This window comes from Fundulus heteroclitus, chromosome 23, assembly GCF_011125445.2.
Source record: "Fundulus heteroclitus isolate FHET01 chromosome 23, MU-UCD_Fhet_4.1, whole genome shotgun sequence".
NCBI lineage: Eukaryota > Metazoa > Chordata > Actinopteri > Cyprinodontiformes > Fundulidae > Fundulus > Fundulus heteroclitus.
The window spans coordinates 7,430,879-7,454,415 of NC_046383.1; the positions used below are offsets into that span (position 1 = coordinate 7,430,879).

General features: G+C 39.7%; 1 protein-coding gene across 2 annotated transcripts in view; it reads left to right on the forward strand.

The window, feature by feature from the left end:
* Nucleotides 1–23,537, forward strand: part of mrpl11 (mitochondrial ribosomal protein L11) — a 99,774-nt gene that overhangs the window by 35,596 nt on the left and 40,641 nt on the right. The window lies entirely within an intron of this gene.

The window sequence follows — 23,537 nt, forward strand, 5'->3', positions numbered from 1 at the left end:
GATCATGACTTGGGAATATTTAATCACGCCACACAGCCACTTTTTCCGGTCACCCTGCAGTTTTTCAGTCAGGTTCTGGGTTCCGGTTTGGCGGCTCCTAAACCTTGGATGGATGCTTTGGGTTCTTGTCCTGCTGAAAGAAGATGATCCTCATTATCTTCAACGTTCTAGCATAAGCCAGGCGGTTTTGTGCTTCCCTGGTATTTGAAACTGTTTGTAGTTCCCTCCATCTTGTCTAAAGCTGCAGCTCAAGCTGAAGAGAAGCTGTCCCAAAGCATGATGCTGCCACCACCTTGCTTCACTGTGTGCGAGGTGTTCTTTTTTAACCGTATACAGGGTCGTTTTCACATAAAACTAACGGTTAGAAAAAGTTTCAACCTGTTTTAGAAGATTGAGGCAAATCTTCACACCGCCTTTTGGTAAATGTCACGTGTTTCCAACCTTTCTGTCCACCCTCAAAGCCCAAACATACGACGAGTACAGGCATCTCCTATAAAGGAGCAATAAGCAATTTTTCACCACTAGGTGGAGCTTGAGCGCTGTCTGTAGACCAAAACTAGATGTGTATCAAACCACACCTCTCTATCTACGCTCCAGCACTCTACGCCCATTTCCCCTTCTCACCCATTGGCTCTCATGAGCCTATTTGCAAAGGATAAAAACAGCAAAACAGCATTACTTTTCAGATGAACATTTCTATTCAATTAAATTGTTTCATGAAACATGTCATCTCAAGGCACTTTCCAAAGTCAAATTCAATCAGATTATACAGATTGGTCATAAAGTTTCCTGTTTAATGAAACCCAGCAGGTTGCATCAAGTCTCTCCAAGCAGCATTCACTCCTCCTGAAAGAGCGTAGAGCCACAGTGGACAGTAGTCTGCATTGTTGATGGCTTTGCAGCAATCCCTCATACTGAGCAAGCAAGAAGCGACAGTGGAGAGGAAAACTCCCCTTTAACAGGAAGGAAAAACCTCCGGCAGAACCAGAACCAGGCTCAGTATGAACGGTCATCTGCCTCGACCGACTGGGGTTAGAGAAAAAATTTTCTAGTGAAGAAGTAAATAACTCAGAACTTTTTAATGCTGTGAGCAAAAGAACGGTTTGATCTGATGGGTGTGCTCACCGGCATTTTGTACATGGCGGCAATATTGTATGGGCAGGGAGCGGCCGGCCGGGCTATGCCGGCCTTAGTCCATCTAAAAAGATACCTTTAGTTCTTCACAAAACTAATTTTTAGTTCTTTCTATCTAAAATAATGAAATCTTGCTTATTGCTCTTTTAATACTGCTATAGGCCTTGTGGGGACCGTCCTCCTCTGTTTTCTTCTAGGGATTTCATCAGTTCTCGAGGTACACCAAAGTCTCGATATGGTCACTGTTGCTCCCTATTTTCTTCTCTTGATTCTTTTGGAAATCCTTTTATACGCTTCTGTTGATGAATAACCGTTGATGATGTTGGATGCGACTAAGAAGATGTCAGGGAAAGATAGTACTGGTACAGCTGAAGTTTATTTGGTGTTGATCAGAGGTGCTTAAATTGATGGCAGGTTTTGGACAGACTCCTGTTTAGCATGAATTTGCATGTGGTGGTCACATCCCCAGTTATAAGTGTGTGGAAACATAATCCAAGTACCATATTCTGGATATTTATTTTTATTTTTACAGGTCATAGGTTAGATGGAAAGAGTTTTGAAATGATTTATGTCACCCTTACGGTAATATTCGCTTCTCTTGTTTAAAATCTTTCTTGTAAAACTTTTATTTTGCGCTATAAAGGCACAGTCTGCCCCTCCTTTTATGACCATTGCACTATTAAAGGTTGATCGTCCCTTTCGGGATTGATTGAAAGCGTTTGCTCGGCTCGTTCCTGTACATACGAACGATCCAGTTCACCGCTTTAATGGACAGTACTCATCAGCCCCGAACGCTGTTGCAGGTTCTGAAACCAGATCAAGTCTCACACCTAATCCATCATACTGACTTAACGGTGACGCTCAAGACAGCGGGACGGAGAAGTGAACAAAGTTGGCAGAACATAGATGTGAAAAAGCAGACAAACGAGTCAAAATCATCACACGCTTCTTTTATGTTGTTTAAAGCGAAGCCACTCTGGTGTTACGAGATACTAAAATAAAATAGAGATTTTTTTTTTCTTTTCTTTTTTACTCCGTCTCATTAGAAAAACGTCTTTAGCTGCACAGCCAGACAAAGCTGATTAAACCACTTGCCAAGAACAGACAATTAGGCTTCAAATTAAAAGACAATGAGCATCTGTTCTGAGACGGCGGTGTTATTTCTGAGGACGCTGACTGAAGGACGTCTGAGCAGTGCTGAGTTTGTTTGAACCAGACACAAAAGCTTGGAAGTGAAATCACAGACGCCCATAAGAGACATTAAACACGTCTTTCTGCTTCCACCTGTGGATGAAGTTACAAGCACTGCTAAATTGAGCGCCTTATTCCGACATGACAGGACGTTGCAGCAGAAATGAAGGCGTAATTTGGTTACGTCGTCGCAGCAGCACATCAGTTTATCCCAGGAGGCTCTGGGCACATTTCTTAAGCCACCTACTGAATAATTGTTCCAGGAATTGTCACAAATTGGCAGTTTTTTAGCTATTATCACAACCAAGAGATTACTGTCAGGCAGCTCATACTTAGAAAGATGCTTTTATGGCTACTTCACTGGCAATGAAATACAGGGTATTTCTTGTGCAATTATGGGAAAAGTAAAGTATCCCTCGGGTAAATTCTAGTTTTGTGTGTTTATTCTTCCCTGAAAGCTTTACAATAGGAGTAAAGCGAGATATTCCGCATCTTGCTTAATTAATATCAATTTAAAGGTCCAATAGACTTGATCTGGTACATGGAAGGATGAGGACAGACCGCTACGTTTACAAAGAGACAAAGATGACCCAGGGAAAAAGAGAAAGGTTGGGTGAGATCCAAGGGCGGAAATTGAATTTCATTGTTGGGAGAGGGACAATAAACAGAGAGCAAACAAAAACCGCACATCACAAGAGGGTAATTATTACCATCTGAATTAAAATTAGGAAATATATGATGAGTAATTCACCCATGGTCAAAAATTATTTATAAATTGTGTGTGCCTTTGCAGTTTTTGACTCTTTCTTTCTCCATCTGTCACTTTCTCTCCTCTCAGTCGCAATCCCCATGCTCAGCCTCTTCCTCCCGTTACAAACCTACTTATTGGTTATAGAAAAACTGCCCTGACTACAGATACTTTTGTTAATATCATAAAGCAGTTGCTTGTACTACAGCAAATTACTTGTTCAATCCAGTTTCAAAAAGATTTGGGGGGGAAACCTTTGGCAAAAGTGGCATCCTCATCCGTGTAATGAGTGAGACTGTGTAGGAGTGTGGTACGTGTAGCATCTTGTTTTTCTTTTTTTAATGCATATATTGTCCCCCCCACCCAGTCATGTTACTTTTCTTTGGTCTGTCTTATTGTTAAGACACTTGTCTTCTGTTCTGTATAAGAAATCAAAAGCTACAGCTACTACTAAAGAAACTGACCTATTGCTTAGAGCAGGGGTTCCCAAAATAAAAGTCCCTGAGAGCGTCGACCATGAAGCTAAGCTGAAGTGTACCTAAAACATATATTCCACTCTGTGTTGGTTTATTTAATAAATAAAAATAGGCTAAAATAGGGAACCTGTAGCTGAAAGACTGACTACACCTTTGCTCCTTCCATAAGATGTAAGAACAAACGTAGCAGCCCAGTGCTGCTAATGAAAATAATTTCATTATATATAACCAGGAACGCTGACCACCTCCATGTAAAGCAAGAGTTTTGCCAACTTGTTACTCAGGAGCAAGGGTGTCCAAGCCCAGTCCTCGAGAGCTTCTATCCTGCAACTTTTAGAAGCGTCCCTTGCCTAACACACCCGAATAAGATGGCCAAATCTGTTCATCGGCATCGCGTTCAGCTCCACAGAGGACTGATGACTAGCCATCTGTGTGATTTATGTACGCTGGAGATATGGCGCATCTAAAAAGTTGCAGGGCAGTAACCCTGGAGGACTGGACCTGCTCTAGAGCATACAGATGTGAGTTAACGCGGTGCCAAGATGAAGAGACATCAACACCTTGGAGAATTAATTGCTTTCCAAACAATCTGATATCTTTCATTATACGGGAGTTGTACACGATAAAAACATTTCAGACTGCTGGCAATCTTCCAAAGAGTGGGCATCCCAGCAAAATGACCCCAACTTCTGACCGTGTGGAAAAAAGTAAAAGCATAAAATCACATCTCGCACTCTAGCAGACGTTCTGGCAGTTTCTTAGTCTGTAGCCTCTGTTATCATGGTAAACGTTCGTAACGGTGCAATTACAAAACGAGCGAATACGTTCGAGTTTAAAGGGCTGCCAATAGAAAACATCATCTCTTGGGAAAAAAAGGGTATGGCTGCAGGACTTAGGTTTGCAAAGTTGCACCTAAATGAACCCCAATACCTTTGGAACAATGACAGCATAACGAACCGCATGTCTGGCAAAAAAAGAAAAAAAAAAAAGAAACAAAAACAACATATCAGAAATAAACGCCTCATGCCAAAGGTCAAGCACAGTGGTGAAAATGGGATGATTTGGGCTTGGTGTTGGTGACCTCAGCCATGAATGAGTTAACTCTGGGGCCATCTGTCTTAAACTCCTGAACCTTGGTTGAAATTGGGTCATGCCAGCAATAATGTAATGTTTAATAAAAGCGGATCAACATCCCTTCACACCGATATGAGCGACTGAATAATACAGAAAAGCACAATATTCGCCTTTTTGCTGCTAAAGCGACTAAATCATGAGTTTGTATCGAGCACATTAGTAGATTTAGGGTACCATATTCCATTAGTTGATCAAATTGGTTTATTTATATATATTAAAAATGTTACTCCTCTCATTAAAAAGTTTACACAAAACTAACTTAATAGGAATGAAACCGTAGGTTGAGCTTTTATCTCCAGAATATTTTTGTATGTGCACAAACATCAACCCACTATGGTTGCTTTCCTGTCGTTCAACCTGGTGACTTTTGTTGAATAGGTCCAAATTTTCTGTGCAGGTAGGTGGTCTCTTAATTTCTCCTGTCACCTGTAAATTCATAATTCGTTTTCTTTCCCGGGCTCTCGCTTCAGCTGTCAAGCATCCATCGCCCACCCGTGGCGAGCGATTGGAGAATAGAGACCTCCTGCAGAGGGCAAGAGCTCAGTTCCTCCTGACTTTCTGTGTGATTCCAGACATTGAAGGCAGGGACCCACAATCCTGCTGGCTTTTAGGGTTTTTAAGCAGGAGGTGTCAGAAGGGTTGCCACAGGGATAGCAGGCTTGTCATATTTTGAGCTGCTCCTATTATAATGAGTGGTTGCTGGAAAGGTGTTGGATGATTAATGAGGAGAGGGAGAGTCCAGGTAGGTTAAAGGTGCGGAATATGACAGGACAGGAGAGGACGGCTTCCTGGTTAGCTCCACGTTGGATTCTTCTCTAATCGTCTTGTCTTTTTCTCAACATCTTTCTTTCCCTGTTCACCATTTGCAATCAAAAGTTTGATTTATCCCAGTGTCTTGGTAAAGACCTTTTCATACAGTTTTTCATTGTTTTGGCTCGTTTCGCCTTAGAAATAGAAGCTGCCTATTATTATGCACAGCTTTGATGGAGTGTGCTGATCTCCTTAGGCCACACACTCCCTCATTACACAAATACATGTCGCCTAATACGCTTAAAACATTCAGGTTTATACAGCTTTAAGTGGGAAAATGTGCAAAACATGATCAGAATACTGTCCTAATAATTGTGCACACGGTTCGTATTTCATACGGTTTTGACACAACAATGAAAGCAAAGAGTTGCAGCCAAAGCCGGGTTAGTATTATAGTTGTAAATGTTTTCCACGTCTCGGTTTTCAGGCTGTTCTGTCCAAAGACTTCCAGCGGCGTTAGATCCTTGAATTGATTTATATCCGCTGCTCTGTTTTCTGATTGATGTTTGGGAAGGAGCGCTGCTGGGGTCACAGCAGGACCTTCAGCTTGTTACTCCTGAGGAATCACATTTTAGACTTTTTGTTCTTCTGATAATCTTCCTCCAGACACCTTCTGTCGTTTTTAATCTCCCTTTTCATCTGTGCTCCATCGCGCGGCACCTTAATAACAGGTTTCCTGTGAAAAGAAGGCGGACACCAGCACCTGACTTATTTGTTCAGATATTGCAAATGGATTTCTGTAAGCAGGATTACTGATGCATAATTTAAGATTTACATCAAGTGGCTGTGAGTAATTCATCGCCAGCCTTCCCTGCACCTTGCCTCTATACCTTTCTTCCTAAATTTTGCATAATTCATAAAGAGCTTTTGTGCACGGTGGCTTTGCAGAAGACGGTCTCTCCTGAGCTGAGTTTTCTCCAAGTTATTCAGTGTTAGAAATACCATCTTGTCTCATCACAGCAGTGGAAAGGTTATATTTACACAGGTTGTGCCTTATAGCTGCTAGAATATATCTTCTAAATGAACCACATGATTAGGTGCCGTAAAAATAACTCCCATTCGACTCTCCTCGGTTCTGCTGATCGTGTCAGCCTCTTTACTCCCTCTATTTTGGTTTTCTGGCTTCTGTCTCTGTTTTTTGGTTCGGGCTTTTCTGCGTTTGGCTGTCATGATTATGAGCATGCAGTAGCAAAGCATTTAGCAGCTAAATAGCTGAATTAAACATCAGGAACTGAATCCTTGAAGGAGCAGAATAAGCTGTTCTTTCCTGAAATGTGGATTGTGCGCAATTAAATATTCAGAACACATCATTGTTGTTTATCTTTTGTTTCTGCAACATTGCAGCCACCATAAAAATCTGTAAGTGTGTAATAAATGTAATGAAGTGTATGACTAAGATCAGAGTAAGCTATGATTTTTCATCAGCTCCCCGCATGAGAAAGTCTTTGATTATTTATAACTACAGATAAAAAAATATCTGTCAGTTAAAGTCGACACTAAAATAACAATATAACATTTAAAAATGCAAAGTTTAAAGTTTGTCCAGGGCCATGTTGGTGGGATGTAATGTAATTAAAATGCTGTACGTGTTTAACAAGCAGTAGGATGATGCCTCAATAAATGATTGTGGCTCTTTAAAACTGTGATTTATTCTCTATCTTTTGGGATATTATGCTGTTTTGCCAGATTGGTAAATGCAAACTTTCAGCTTCATGATTTATTTATTTTCCCTATGATTTGGAATTGCAGGGTAGGCTTGTTATTCCCCCTGAGCTGCCTGGTGTATTTATTTAGCAAAAATGAGCATATAAAAAAAAAGGAATAGAAAATACAAATAAAAAATTAAGGGAAATGTCATTCCAATGAGACTGTAGCAAACAGTAATAGTAATTAATATCTGCCAACCTTGTTAATATTCTGGGCATTTTAAATCGAATAAAGTGATAAGCTTCTTAGCCAGTTGAACAGGCTTGTCCAATGTGCACCTAGACTGGATTTGTGCGTTAATTATTTTCCATTTGAGTGTTAAGAGGACCACATCTAAATGTGCTTTTAATTAATCTGTTAAACCTTTCTAAGTATAGCACATTCTCTTGACCTAGATCATGCTCTTATCTTGCTGAGAAAATGTATTTTATTTTTTATTTTTTCAGTTGAGATCATCCACACTAGACTCTCTCATCCGTGTCTTTATGGACCTTGCTTTGTGCTCGGGTGCAGTCATGTTGGAAGAGGAAGGGCGCCGGCTCCAAACTGTTCCCACAAATTTGGGAGCATGAAATTGTCCAACATCTTTCGGTCTGCGGAAGTATTCAGAGTAGGGCTGGGCGATATGGATTAAAAATTAAATCTCCGATTTTATCATACCAAATCTGATTAATCGATATTTTCCTCCTTTTTGTTTCATAAAAAGAAATTAAAGAAATTATTTTAAAACCTTTCTTTTATGTCAAGCATTTCGTCAGGGAGTTGACCTGAATTCAAAGTGCAACTAAAAACAAGCTGTGAAACATGCAAAACATGAAAGTAGCCGTGCCATTATAAACAATGAAAATATAACAAAACATTTGCTGCTAGTGGTATTACACATTGAGCTAAGAACAGGCTTCACTGCACTTGTGAACTTCAAACTAAGTTAAAAAAGTAAATAAGTAAATGAAGACCCTCGTACTATGGTAAAAAAAAGTTTCCACTTAACAATATTTTGACAATATATTTGCCTAAACATATATTCAGCATCACATGCTGTTCTGTTCATGGAAACCCAATGAGTGTATTGGCAAAATAAAATCCAGATTTTCCAAAAATTAAATCTTAAAGAATTGTAAATTTGAATTAATCGATTAAATCGATTTATTGCCCAGCCCAGACTTGTTTCAGAGGCGGCATCCCATCACAGAACCACGCTGGGATTCACTGAGCTCCTGGGAGCGACCCGTTCTTTCACAAATGTTTGTAGAAAACCGCCTGCAGGCCTAGGTGCTTGATTTTATACACCTGTGGGCAGGGAAGTGATTGGAGCCCCTGATTTCCATTATTTGGATGAGGGGAAAGCGAATATTTTTACATAAATGTTGCTTTAAAATATAGCTAAGCTCAAATTTATTCATACCTCTGGCACATTTAGATTTGAAGTCATCTAGTATCGACTTGAATCCATGAGGGTCTTCCAACCTGACACAAACCTTAAAGGTATCAACAACACACCAGTGGAAACGTGCAAAACTGCGTCAGTAACTGTAAGAAGGGTTTTTGATTCCTCTGGTGCCAGTGAAGGCTTTTCCACTTATTATTTGTAAATTCAATTCAATTCAATTCAATTTTATTTATATAGCGCCAAATCATGAAACATGTCATCTCAAGGCACTTTACAAAGTCAAGTTCAATCATATTATACAGATTGGGTCAGATTATACAGATTGGTCAAAAATTTCCTATATAAGGAAACCAGTTGATTGCATCAAAGTCCCGACAAGCAGCATTCACTCCTGGGGAACCGTCGAGCCACAGGAAGAGTCATCTCCATTGTACATGGCTTTGCTGCAATCCCTCAAACTGAGCAAGCATGAAGCGACAGTGGGAAGAAAAACCACCCATTAACGGGAAAAAAAAAAACCTCCGGCAGAACCGGGCTCAGTATGAACGGTCATCTGCCTCGACCGACTGGGGTTACAGAAGACAGAACAGAGACACAACAAGAGAAACAAAAAAGCACAGAAGCACACATTGATCTAGTAATCTGTTCTACATTAGATGGTAGTAGCGGGTGAGCCGTCTTCTCTGGATGATGACACAGTTAACAGAACGCCAGACCAGGTGTACCTACTATGAAGAGAAAAGAGAGAGAACAGAAAGTTAAAGCAGAAATGACAACACATAATGCATAATTGAAGAACAGTAGAACTCAATATAGTGAGAAAATTAGATCCTGATATACTCCAGTAACCTAAGCCTATAGCAGTAAAACTATAAAGGTAGCTGAGAGTAACATGAGTCACTAGTTATAATTTTTGTCAAAAAGAAAAGTTTTAAGCCTAGTCTTAAAAGTAGACAGGGTGTCTGCCTCACGGACCAAAACTGGGAGTTGGTTCCACAGGCGAGGAGCCTGATAGCTAAAGGATCTGCCTCCCATTCTACTTTTAGAGACTCTAGGAACCACCAGCAGACCTGCGGTCTGAGAGCGAAGTGCTCTGTTAGGAACATACGGGGTAATCAGAGCTCTGATATATGATGGAGTTTGATTATGAAGGGCTTTATACGTTAGAAGAAGAATTTTAAATTCTATTCTTGATTTAACAGGAAGCCAATGAAGGGAAGCTAAAATTGGAGAAATATGATCCCTCTTGTTGATTTTCATCAGAACTCTTGCTGCAGCATTTTGGATCAGCTGAAGGCTTTGAACTGCATTTTGTGGAATTCCTGATAGTAAAGAATTACAATAGTCCAGCCTTGAAGTAACAAATGCATGGACCAGTTTTTCAGCATCACTCCTGGACAGAATGTTTCTAATTTTGGCGATATTCCGGAGGTGAAAAAAGGAAACTCTGGAAACCTGTTTAATATGGGATTTAAATGACATGTCTTGGTCAAAAATAACACCAAGATTTTTTACTTTATTACCAGAGGCCAGGTTAATGCCACCCAGATTAAGTGATTGGTTAAGAAGTTTATTTTTTGAGGACTCTGGCCCAAAGATTAAAACTTCGGTCTTGTCAGAATTTAGATGCAGGAAATTTAAAGTCATCCAGCTTTTGATGTCATCAAGACATGACTGCAGTCGAAGTAATTGATTGGATTCATCAGGATTTATGGATAAATATAGCTGAGTATCATCAGCATAACAGTGGAAATTAATCCCATGCTGTCTGATAATTTTGCCTATCGGAAGCATATATATAGTAAAGAGAATTGGTCCAAGGACTGAACCCTGTGGTACTCCACAGGTGACCCTAGAGTTTGAGGAAGATTTATTATTAACATGAACAAATTGGAATCTGTCTGACAGATAAGATTTAAACCAGCCTAATGCTTTCCCCTTAATCCTTACAGTATGTTCAAGTCTTTGTAGGAGAATATTGTGATCAACTGTATCAAACGCAGCACTGAGATCTAACAGGACAAGTATAGACACAAGTCCATTATCTGAGGCCATGAGAATATCATTAGTCACCTTCACCAGAGCTGTTTCAGTGCTATGATGAGCTCTGAAGCCTGACTGAAACTCCTCAAGTAGGTCATTACTTTGTAAATGTTCACAAAGTTGATTAGCAACTACTTTCTCAAGAATTTTAGATAAGAAAAGAAGATTAGATATAGGTCTGTAATTTACTAACTCATCTTGATCAAGAGAAGGTTTCTTAAGTAAAGGTTTAATAACAGCTACTTTCAAAACCTGTGGTACATATCCATTTACTAAGGATAGATTAATCATGTCTAAAATAGTGCCACTGATCAAAGGGAATATGTCCTTAAACAACTTGGTTGGGATTGGGTCTAACATACAGGTAGAAGGTTTAGATGAAGCTAAAATTTTAGATAGCTCAGAAAGCTCTACTGCTTCTAAACAGTTCAAACACTGCGCAGATTCTAAAGATTCCTCCAATGCTGCCTCACTTACTGAGGACGAGGTAATCGTGTTTGGGAGGATGCCAATTATTTTATTTTTAATGGCATCAATTTTATTTATGAAGAATCCCATAAAATCATTACTACTGAGAGCTAAGGGAATGGATGGATCAACAGAGCTGTGGCTCTGGGTAAGTTTGGCAACTGTACTAAAGAGAAATCTAGGATTATTTTTATTCTCTTCAATTAATGATGAAAAATATGCTGCTCTAACTCTGCGGAGGGTCTTGTTATACAACAATAGTCTGTCCCTCCAGATTAAGTAGGATTCCTCTTGGTGTGTAGAGCGCCATTTTCTCTCCAATTTCCTAACATTGTGCTTCAAGGAACGCAGCTCTGAATTAAACCAAGGAGCCAGCTTCCTGTGAATAATCACCTTCTTTTTCAAGGGAGCTACATTGTCTAATGCAGAACGCAATGAGGAAGTCACATTGTTAGCAAAGGTATCGATTTGTGAATGGGAAGAAACAGCAATGCTGCCATCTACAGGGCATTTCTGCAATACTGAGGATATTAAGAAGGGGACAGACTCTTTAAGTTTTGATACAGCATTATCCGATAAAGATCTACTATAATGGAACCCTCTTTTGGGGGTGGAGAATTCAGTTAGATTAAACTCAAATGTTATTAAAAAATGATCAGACAGGACAGGGTTGTGAGGAAATACTGTTAATTCTTCACAATCAATGCCATATGTCAGCACAAGGTCTAAAGTATGGAGCCGAGAGTGCGTCGGTTCATGCACATTTTGAGCAAAACCAATTGAATCTAGGATAGTTTTAAAGGCTACACTAAGGTTATCACATTCAGTGTCAACATGGATGTTAAAATCACCCACTATAATAACCTTATCAGTATTTAACACCAAATCAGATAAGAAATCTGACAACTCATCCAAAAACTGAGTGTAAGGGCCTGGTGGACGATACAAAACAACAAACAGAAGAGGTTTTATTGCTTTGCAGTTTGGATGAGGGAAACTGAGGGTTAAATGTTCAAAAGAACTGTAATTATTAGTTGGCCTGGGACTAATTAATAAATCAGACTGAAAGATAGTTGCCACTCCTCCTCCTCTTCCCACAGATCTGGGAATGTGGAAATTTGAATAACTGGAGGGGAGTTGACTCATTTATACTAACGTAGTCCTCTTGTAGCCAGGTTTCTGTGAGACAAAACAAATCAATCTGATTATCAGAAATCAATTCATTAACTAACAAAGTCTTTGGAGGGAGAGACCTTATATTTAATAGACCACATTTTATTATTTTATTTTTAGGTTCAAGGTGAACCATATTGATTTTTATTAGGTTTTTATGATTTGTTCCTTTTAGATCAGTTTTTGATCTGTTAAGTTTTGGCCGTGGGAAAGACACCGTCTCAATAGGGTAATTGGTGGGTAACAGTACAGAAGCTGCAGAGAGGTGTGTTAAACTACGGCTCTGCTTCCTGGTCTGGACCCTGGGTTGTCAGCATTTAGGAGAACTAATAAATCCGGCCAGATTCCTAGAAAGAAGAGCTGCACCATCCAAAGTAGGATGGATGCCGTCTCTCCGGATCAGACCAGGTTTTCCCCAGAAAGTTCTCCAGTTATCAATGTAGCCCACGTCGTTTTCTGGACACCACCTAGACAACCAGCGGTTGAATGATGACATGCGGCTAAACATGTCATCACTGGTCAGATCAGGCAGGGGACCAGAGAAAATTACAGAGTCCGACATAGTTTTAGCAAACTCACAAACCGAAGCAACACCAACTTTGGTGACCTCTGATCGGCGTGACCGGGTGTCATTACCGCCAGCGTGAATAACAATTTTGCGGTATTTACGCTTATCCTTAGCCAGTAGTTTTAGGTAGGATTCTATGTCGCCTGTTCTGGCCCCTGGTAGGCATTTAACTATGGTCCCTGGTTTCTTTAGTGCCACATTTCTTATTATGGAGCTGCCAATAATTAAGGTCGGCTCCTCGGCGAGATTGTCGCTCAGAGGGGAAAATTTATTAGAAACGCAGATGGGTTGGTGGTGATCTGGGGTCTGTAATCTAGAGCTATGCTTCCTACGAACTGTCACCCAGCCAGCCTGGTTACCAGGCTGCTCGGGTGCTACTGCTTTAGGTTCGCTACGTGAAGTTACTCTATGCGGCTCCGCGCTAGCAAAAGAGCGGCTATCAGCTGGTTTTTCAACAGCACGGAGCCGGGTCTCCAATTCTGACACCCTCGCCTCCAAAGCTACAAAAACACTACATTTATTACATGTACCATCATCACTAAAGGAGGCAGAGGAATAACTGAACATCTGACACAGAGAGCAGCAGATAGGAGACTTAGTCAGGGGCGGAGAAGCCATTATGAGGCTAAGGCTTGGCTAGCGCTAGGCTAACGCTAGGCTAAAGCTAGGCTAACGCCCTATTATCACGCCAAAGAACAAACCGTGTGAAACACGAGGAGTTCCCAAACGTGATGAGCAGCCACAGACAATGTTTTAAAAGTGCTTATGTTTGGAAACAGATGTTACAGCAAAGAGGTTTAAAGATAAAAAGCGAGAGAGCCTGGAGCAAAGCTCCGTCGTTCACACAGCAACAACAGGAAGTGACAGAATACGCCTTACCGCAAACAGGAAGTCCGCGAGCCAATCAGCATCTCTCAGCCTGCTTTTTCATATGATGGGCATTCTCACAAATATGTTTTATTCCATTTAAATGCCGTCAAAAAGGGAATTTAAAACTGAATTGACGCATACCTCTTGTTTTATTATCTTTTGGGAGATGTCCGAATTATTCAGCAAGCTCATGGGGATGTGGTACATTTGTACTAACAGTAAGGTAAATTTCACCAATAAAGGCCTTCTTAATCCTACGCATTTGAGGTCTGAATGGTGTGAATTCAAATGATTCAAGCAGATCAAGTTTGCTGTGGTGTAAGATGGTTTTTCTTTAAAGAATCTTAGTCTTTCATTGTTTTGTGTTCCTCGGCAATGTTTCTTAGACGCTAAAATGCACCCAAACACCTTTTTCTGAAATCAATTAAAAGTATTCTAGTAGTACACTCATGCTTTGCTTTTATTTAAATTTCCATTTAAATGTAATTTGGAGAGAAAAGACTTTATAAAACCTTTATTTATTTTTTTCCTTGCTTTATTGTGTCTATGTATTATTGATTTAAACATTTTCTCAAATCAATTTTAAGGCTTAGCTAAATCCTTTCTTACCTTTTAGACACAGCGATTTGACTCTCACTGTGATAAACATATTTTACCCATTTGAGGTGATATGGGACCTTTAAAAACTGATTGAAGATTAATTATCAAAGCTCGTTACTTAATTTTGCATAGTGTAAGTAATTTAGCAGCATTTACTGCTGAATATTTTTCTCTCTTAAAGCGAAAGCCTTTTCTTGGCTGTGAGCTGAAATGTTTTATTTGCAGCTCAGCATTAAACTCACATGAAAATGAAAACAACAGTGATCATATACGTTAGTATAATCCTTCCCCCTAGCTCTGGTATTCTTTGAAACCTGTCACAGTGATGCATCTGCATCAGTGGGAGTGGGGAATATTTTAGGATGCAGCTTTCTTTTCATGGAATTTGATCAATTTCCAGACTAAATTTTGTGACGTGTGTCTGAAAGCAGTGATTTCCTTTTGAACCTTCAGCGAGTTTGCAGCGTTTACTGCCTATCTGGCTCCTTTCACCTTTGAACACTTGTTCCTCGCTGTGTCCTGTCAGAATATTCTGTTTGAGCGAAAAGCATGTTAAATATTGCATGCAAAACTCTGCTGAAATCATTTGGCATGCAGAGTTTTCTCACTTTTCTGCTAATATCCTAGTCTTTATGTCTGGATTGCTGGAATTTAATTTTAGACTGAATTTAGATCCAGTGTCCTTCTGTGTATAATCTATATGCACTTTAACAGCTTGCCAGCTGCAGTTTTAAAACTTTGCTCCTTTATTAAGTGCGATAGAGGTCTCACCTTTAATTAAAGTAAATCTATTAGTATAGCACAAGGTCATTTAGAATGGAGCTAGTTCAGGGATTTGAGGGCTGCTGGAATATATTAAGTTTTTCTGTTGTTGGTGAGACTCTGACAGCAACATTTTGGATGATCTGCAGCTGCCTGTTTGATGCTTTCACAGGGAGTGGTATAGACAACTTTACAATGATATAATCTAGTAAAAATAAAAGCATTCACAAGTTTGTTTTTTTTTTTTATCCTGGACCTGATAACTGTTCATTGTGGCAATATTTTTAATATAGCAGTTGGCTGATTTCGTAATAGATTTCATAATAGTCCATGATGGTGCTAATGTTTCTTTAACCTTCTTTAACCTAATGTTTTTTTTAACCTTGCATTTCTGAGAGGAAAAAACAGACTTCTGTCTCTTCTTTATTAAAATTAAAGACATTCTGACTCATTTAGTTTGTTAGTTTTTATTTTGGAGGCGCTAACGCAATAACTGTTATTGACTGTGGTCAAGTGATGACAGAAATATAATGTTGGATATCATCAGCAAAGATGTTGAAGTATCCATAATCTGCGGATGGAGAATTGTGTTGATGTCGAATAAAAGTGCCCCAAATATGGAGCTTTGAGGAGCACCACATGTCATCTTTGCTTACTCGGATATCTAAATACCAAATGACACAAAGTAGTCCTGTTCTATTTAATTTAACTTAATATAGCACCAATTCACAACACGTCATCTCAAGGCTCTTTACTGCCTCATAAGATTTAAATCAGCTACGCACAAAACTCCAGCCACTCTGGCATTTTCTGTGACGTCTTTATAAAAGGACCTGTAGTTGGAACAGTTTGACAGAATATTTTAGCACCTTTAAAACTGTAACTCTTTAAAACCACTATTTCAGTGTTTGTTGGACCGCTTTTGACCTCTCAGTTCACCACAAAACCTGATGTACTCTTCTTGTCAAAGAAATTACTTGCTAAATCTCCACGGCCTTGTGATTACAGCAAAAAATAACATCATGGTTAAAACATTTTTGTTTAAATTGTTTTGACTTCTTCTGCCTTAAAGACTCTTTGAAGATTCAGAACTCAATAGCCTTCTCTACCATTTTAATGAATCATCTTATTGGCTGTCAGATGTGTTTATTGTTCAGTTTATTACATATGTATGTGTTTAAAATTGAAGCTTGATAATGGCATTAACCAGTTTGCCATTGCAAGCTCCAGGACTTAAAGCCCCAGGTTGTGGTTTCCCGGGGTAAAACAAAGCCCGGGCCTTTTAAGTTCCACGTATTTCCATTTGCTAGGGGCAGGTTATGTAAAACAGCCCAATGGTGTTGTGAGGAAGTTGTGAGGAAAACTGCAGTACCACTCCGGTCCAGCGGATGGCAGCAAAAAGACAGCATAGGTCAAACAGACAAAGGCAGATTGAGAAGCTGTATCTGTATCTGGACTCTCATCCGGACTCCAGAGAAACAGGATGGAGACAACAACTGATGGCGGTACATCTCCTTAGCCCTTTTTACACCAACCCTACCATATTTTTCCACCAGGCTCCACTCTATTCTTTTCCTTTTGGTATAAATAAATAAAAATAAAGCACAGCTTCTTTCTGCCTGCGTAGTACAAGGACCACAGTGGTTGGGCGGGTGCGGCAGAAGCAGAGAGGGGAGATGACACTACGATCGGTCTGCTCCAAAATTTGCCTCATAGTTAAAATTTAGAGCTTTATAAGTATGTTTTTCCCTCAGCCATGGCTAGAATGACGAGGACGGTTTTTAAGTACAATACCGCAGACTTTTGATCGCAGCGAAATTATGTGTATAAGTTATAGGATATACGCGCTGTGATGGTTCGGCTCCTCTGCTTTCTCTGCCACGGAAGAAAAGAAAAGCAAAGAGCCTGCGCGCACACACAGAGACATAGTGGTTCAATCAGTGGTCAATGCACTATTTAGAGACAAAACCTCTAGTGCGTGTAAAATTATCGAAAGCCTTGCTAAATCCATCGATCTGAATTAATTACAGCGTGTCTGTATGCGTCTAGAAAGCTGAAGTGTACTTTATCTTTCTTTTTTCCTTCAGAGGTGGTTCATGGTTTGTAAATAGTAAAATAGTTCACAGTCCACCAACTTAGGTTTACATGAAGAATCAGTCTTAAGGAAATGTGTGTTTTCTGTGTGCGAGCGAAATGAAAGGGCTCCATTTGATAATTAGTACTAAAACATCAGTCTAATTATAGAGCTGTGGCGAAAACGTTTAGAATGAACTTAAAACACAGAAAATGTCCAACAAAGATTTTAACATTTGAAATCTGGTACTTGAAGATATTCCCCCACAAACTTAGCAAACACTTTATATTCATTGTTCAGCCAAGACAAACAGATCTGCAGGAAAACACAGAGTCTCTGGCCGAATAAACGCTGCAGCAACGGGGTTTCCCCCTGCAGCTTCCCCAGCGAGACCAGCTTGTCAGCGGAGGTCTGCTGCTACAGAATCAAAATTGGCTCATAACCCACGATGAACTGACTGCACAGATGAAGGAGGTGTACCTTCTCACCTGAACGCATCTTAAAACTACTTTTTCTGATAAATTAAGGGGTATAAAGTTATTAGGTTTATAAACTCGTCATCTCCTTACTGCTCCTCTCTCCCAGGCTTTTCAAAAGCCTGGGGGTTTTGAGGTCTAATGGAAAAGAGTCTAATAATGCAGTTTCATTTTTGTTTGCAAGTCCCTTGGTATAAATGTCTAATTGAAGCAAGGCGACGGAGGCTTAATATATCACCTGATACCTATAGTTTCTTTTGTGTTTGTAAAAAAATAAAAAATTAAAACATTTTTCTTTCTTTTCAGTGGTGTATCCCTAAACTGCTGTCGTTTCATGTTTTTTTCTCTTACTTTGAGTGGGGTCATCTTTCACTGCGTTTGTTATTGTTTTTGCTTTCAGTCGTTTTTTTAGTCAAATACAAGAATTTTTTACCCAAACCCACAAACCTACTGCTCTGAATTTTAGTTGTTCTGTTGAAGCCTCTGTGAAGCATCATTTGATCAATCACCAGAGTCTGAGCCGACAGAAACTCCGTAAACACCAGAAATCATCTGGTTGTTTCTGTTGCCTGTCATCAATAAACATGAGTAATGGGAAGCCATCCATGTACATTAAAGTGGTTTCATGTTGTTTTACAGATGACATTTTATGCATCATAACGCGAGTAATCCAGGCATTCTTGTTGATTTTTCTTCTTGTCTCTGGGGGTGCATTTTGGTAATAGTTTCCTCCATCCAAGCAGTTCTGGTTGAGAACATTTGTACATCGTTAGAACCCTGAAGCATCATCTCATCAATCAAGACTTTGCAGCATTTTGGAGAATCTGAGCCGATGTAAATCCTGTCACCACTTCAGGATTCATCTCGTCATTTTGGTTTTGCGTTATTAATAAACTGGCCGTTGCACTGCGTTCACAATGTTCTGCAGATGAAATTTTATACATCACAGCATGACTCATACATCCCCCCTTATTTTTTCCATCTTTACCAAAGTAGAGTTTGATCATTGTTTGCTTGGTCCGAGGAGTGCTGGTTCAGAACCATCTTAGCTTTTAGGATGCATTGTGCCAAAGTTTGGCCTTTTCATTCCTCAGAGTTAGAAGTGTTTCCTGCTTTTTTGTGGTGGATTGCTTTATTTTTTCTTGTGAATTATTCTCTGTATGTCTGCATCCTTGAGACTGTTCTCCAGTTTGAAGTTGTTTATTTTCCTCCTGTGATCGTCAACTTCTGTTATTTCTCCTACATGTTCAGGTTCACCTTTCTGTTCATTTAATTTCTCTCTCAGATTGTGTCAAAAACTGGATCTGAACAGTCCTAACATTTCCAAAACCTTTCTGTCTAATTAGTCTCCCCTGTTTCAAATGCAAAAAGAGCTTTTCTTTTTTACCGCATGTTTGATTTTCTGGTCACAGCAGCAATTCCTCAATACAAATACCAAACTCTGAATGAATGAATGAATGAATGAATGAATGAATGAATGAATGAACAGACCTTTTCATTGCTGTGATAAATAATTCAAGAAAATTTGAAGATTTACCCAAAAGTTCCTCTAATATACATCAGAAAATCTGCAATTATGACCTAAATAAAAATTAAAAGATTTAAAATTAAATGTTTAAATAAAGTCTTGATGGTGCTTAGAAATGTTGTGGATTGAAATATAATATATGCAATGTATACTTTATATGCAGGATGTTATTGCAGTTATCAGTTTTCAATTTCCAGAGATATCAGTTTTTGTTGTAAACTGTTTTTAATACAATATTACAAAAAAATTATTCAGTTTAAAAGTTAAATCTGGAATTAAGGATTAAATGTGCAATAATAATAGAATATTTTTCTGTCTTTGAGAGTATAAGTTTCCTAAAATGAGTCTCATATGTCTTTTTTTATGACTTTAGATGACTTTAGTCCAATGATTCATCAGTCAAGATAATCTAATTAAACTTTCCCCTAAAAGGATCCTCATTAATGTTTATGTCAGTCTTAATTAGGGAACCAAATCCTAACTTTTTGTAAAAAAAAAAGAAAAAAAGAAAAGAAAAAAGAAATATCTTTCTGAATTGAATTTTCATTACAGCGCTGTTAAGTTTACATAGATTTAAAAACAGAAAACGGCAGCAAAACATCCGATTTGGATTCAATAATTTGTTTTTATTGGTGATATAACGATCAAAACTTATTGCACTTTGAGTTTGGGCCCTTAGGTAAATGTCACCGTAACATCTGAGACCTGTATTAGTATTCGTTTGCCTGCAGTATTGCGTTGCATATCAGATTCCTTTGCATCATCTCCTCTCTTAGAGTTTTACTTTGAAGTTCTCACCCAAACTGGTGGTGCTGACGGCATGATGAATGATTTAGACGTCTGTCCGTTGAATGTGGCCCCTGTGTGCAGATAGGTGCATTTGAGCTCATATGCATTGGAGTAATGAGGTGATGTGGGTTGTAAGAAAAGGCTCAGTGAAGCAGAACGAAGCCATATGTGTCTCTAAAGGTGCCTCTAGTTGGAAGCGTCATTGTTGTCAGGATGCTGTGTCGTGGCTTTGTGCCCCAGCTCTAAATGCATGGAGGAAGCAGTAGATAAATGGCAGTCGGGAGCCATTCTGCTTCAGGCAGCTGGCCCAGCCCTTTAATCTTAGCCATCCTCTTCTCCTCATTTTTTCCCCCCCCCTAGCTCTGACTAACCACCCCTGACAGGGAAGTGCAGAGAGGTAGGCTCCCTGTCGGCTGCGGGGCAAATTTAAACAAACGAGAGAAATAAAAGGGGGAATTGGAGACAAAAAAGAGGAACTGACAGCTTTGGTGTACGAGAACAATTACGAGCTGGAGCGAAATTAGCACAGGCGAATGGATAAGAAGAATGAGGAGGATGGGAGAGAAGAAAGAAAACGGAGAAGCAGCTCACACGTCTTTCTTGAGGAGCAAGTTATGAGACGGTGGGAGCTGAGGGAAAATGCTGAGCGTTGTATCTGCAGCTTAACAGGTGTAACAAATTCTAGGAGGCAGTCATTTGCCGCGGCTGCTGCCTTTGCAGTCGGTGCTTTTAGTGTAATAGAAATATGAGAAGTTGCCCAACAGGGACTGCATGCAGAGTGCATGTGTTTGAAATGTAGAGGGAACAAAGGAGGGGGAGAGATGAAAGACAGAGGCTGCATGCTGTCTGCTAGGTTGGTTATCCCTCTGAGGTTTCTCCCTAAAAGTCTCCCTGAACCTGGAATGAAATTCCCTGCAGTGGCTTTAAATGAACATCCTTCTGTGGAGGAGAGCGCAGACTAGTCTTAATGCGTCCTCTGAAATCAAGCTCCTATCCGTCAAAAAAAAAAAGCACTTCCTATTTGACCAAAAGCCTCAGTTTCAATTAGCGTGATCCATTAAAGCTCAGAAATGAGAACAGCAGGTGCATTCATGAATAAAAGGACCTCAAGCTTTTACTGTAACCCCTTAAAAGACATAAAGTCACATAGGGACCTTGTTTTAAGCATTAAAGACAGACGACACGCCATATCATCTGAGGCTCACAGCGAGAAGATCCGGGCTGCTGGAGCCTCCAGCATAATTGTGATAAATCACGGCTTTTTAACAGCATCTCATGCAGCCAGATCTACATCATAAAAAAAGCATGAAAACATGCAACTTCCTGTGAGTTCAGAATTGAGCTCATTATTTTTTTATGCAGTGATGTGGGGAAAAAAGTATTTAATATCACATTTTAATATGAAAGGTAACCACAGTAAACACAAGATACAGTTTTCACCTCCTGATTTCATTTATTTAAGGGAACAATAATTGTCCCTAAATCCTACAAACTTGTTGATGTGAAACAAGCACTGTTATCAAAAGGATTGCCTTTTTATTAGGATTTTCTGTTACTTTCCTGTGTGTAGTTTGTGTTGTTTCCTTTAAGTATGACTATGTTGCTTTTACCACTTATTGTTTTTACCTGTACAGTGTCCTTGAGTGTTTTGATAGGCGCTTGAAATAAAATGTATTATTATTATTATTATTATCATCACGTGTTTGCAATAACTATCAGTGAGTCTTTTACATAACTATGGAGGAATATTAAACCGATATTCCTTGCTCTTCAGCCAGGGACAACCTGTTTAAATTCATGCCATCGCATCTCAGTTGAGTTTTACTTTGACTAGGTCACACCTTCTTGATTTACTTATTTATTTTGTAAATGAGGTGTTTACTTGCCAGTCGCCCTCAGGCGTAATGCCGCTCAACCCAAGTGAGCACAAAGTTGACAGAATTACACTGAAATAAGACTGAGAGCCTAGCGCTGCTACGCGCTAAGCTAACAGTATGATTCGGGTGTTTGAGAGCAACATAAAGCTGATGTTTATCACATTGAATCCCAGTTAATGGTTTAACGAGGTTTATAATGATCTGAAATAGCTAAGTGGGACAAAAAAGTAAAAACAGAAGAAACCTGCAAGGCAACGAGCACTTTTCCACTGCGTTGTAGCTTTACGAGACACACTTATCCTCCCCGAAGGCCTGCTGGCTTTGAATGACTTCCCCTGACTTCTGTTTTCCTCTCCAGTAACGGCTAATACCGAATGAAATGTCAACATCTGGCGAGTATGAAACACTTTTATTGGTCTGCACGCCGAAGGTGTATCAGACACCAGCTTCACAGTATACACACAGCATATGTCCCAGTTCCACATGGTACACCAAACGTGTACGCCTCTCGTTGCTCCATGAGGAAACAAGGCACTTAACCGTACAGCAGATCTCAACCCTGTGACGCCCAACATCTTGATACATTTACAGATGAAAGGCTCTATCTCTGGTTAAAAAAAAAATGAAACTGAAAAAGCCAACTTTCATCTTAAGAGATCAGAGGCTCCGACAGTCAGGGGCTTTTTTCTCCCCTTGTTTTTAAAAATGACTGAGAGCCTCAGAGATGAGTACAAATCACATACAAAAAAACGTAAAGGGATTACTTACATCCGCATTCAATTTCTGTAAACAGCGTAGTAAAGTAGACCTGCGTTTTGAGTAGTTCATGTTACAGTAATGCTTTAGGTGCATACAGAGACAGATTGCAGGTTTGCAGTTGGCATCTTTCGTACTTGACATCTTAGGTTTTTGCACATTAGGTTGTTTTTAAAGTTACGGTTGAATTATTACCTCCCATTATTAGTTGTTTTTGTTACCAAGGACCCAGATTTCCTTGTAACCTTTTAAGAGCAATGACTCGTAGTTCTCCAGGTTTTGCTAAGGCCTTATAATGATTTCTTTGGACTTTGACTCCTTTCTACCCCATTTTGTGTCCAGGTGTTGTAGGACAGCTTCCTTTTGAAATGTAGAAAATGGACCAGCAGGGTTGCAGAGGTCTCCCACCTGTATTGATCTAAACAGATAAATGTTTTCTGAATGTCGTGTCTTGTAGAAATTAGAAAGAAAGTCCAGCCCAGACCCGACACAGGAGCAGAAAGATTTGTCATCCTTCAGCTGATCTTCTGCTGCAGACCTTTTTAACCACCAACTCTGAGAGAAAATTTTCCTCTGCGGGTCTGGAAAAGCCCAGGAGTTTTTTTATTTGCTATCCCATTGTCCAGAAATTTCATCCATCCATCCATCTGTCCACCTAACTGTCCATTTATCTATCCGTCCATCCATCTGTCCACCTAACTGTCCATCCATCCAACCATCTGTCCATTCCTCAACAGCTATCTGTCCACCCATCTCGCCATTCATCCATCCATCTGTCCCCCTAACTGTCCATGTATCTATCCATCCATCCATCCGTCTGTCCACTTAACTGTCCATTTATCCATCCATCCATCCAACCGTCTGTCCATCCGTCCATCCATTCATCCATCCATCTGTCTATCTATCCAACCATCCATCCATCGTCTGTCCACCTAACTGTCCATCCAACCATCCATCCATCCA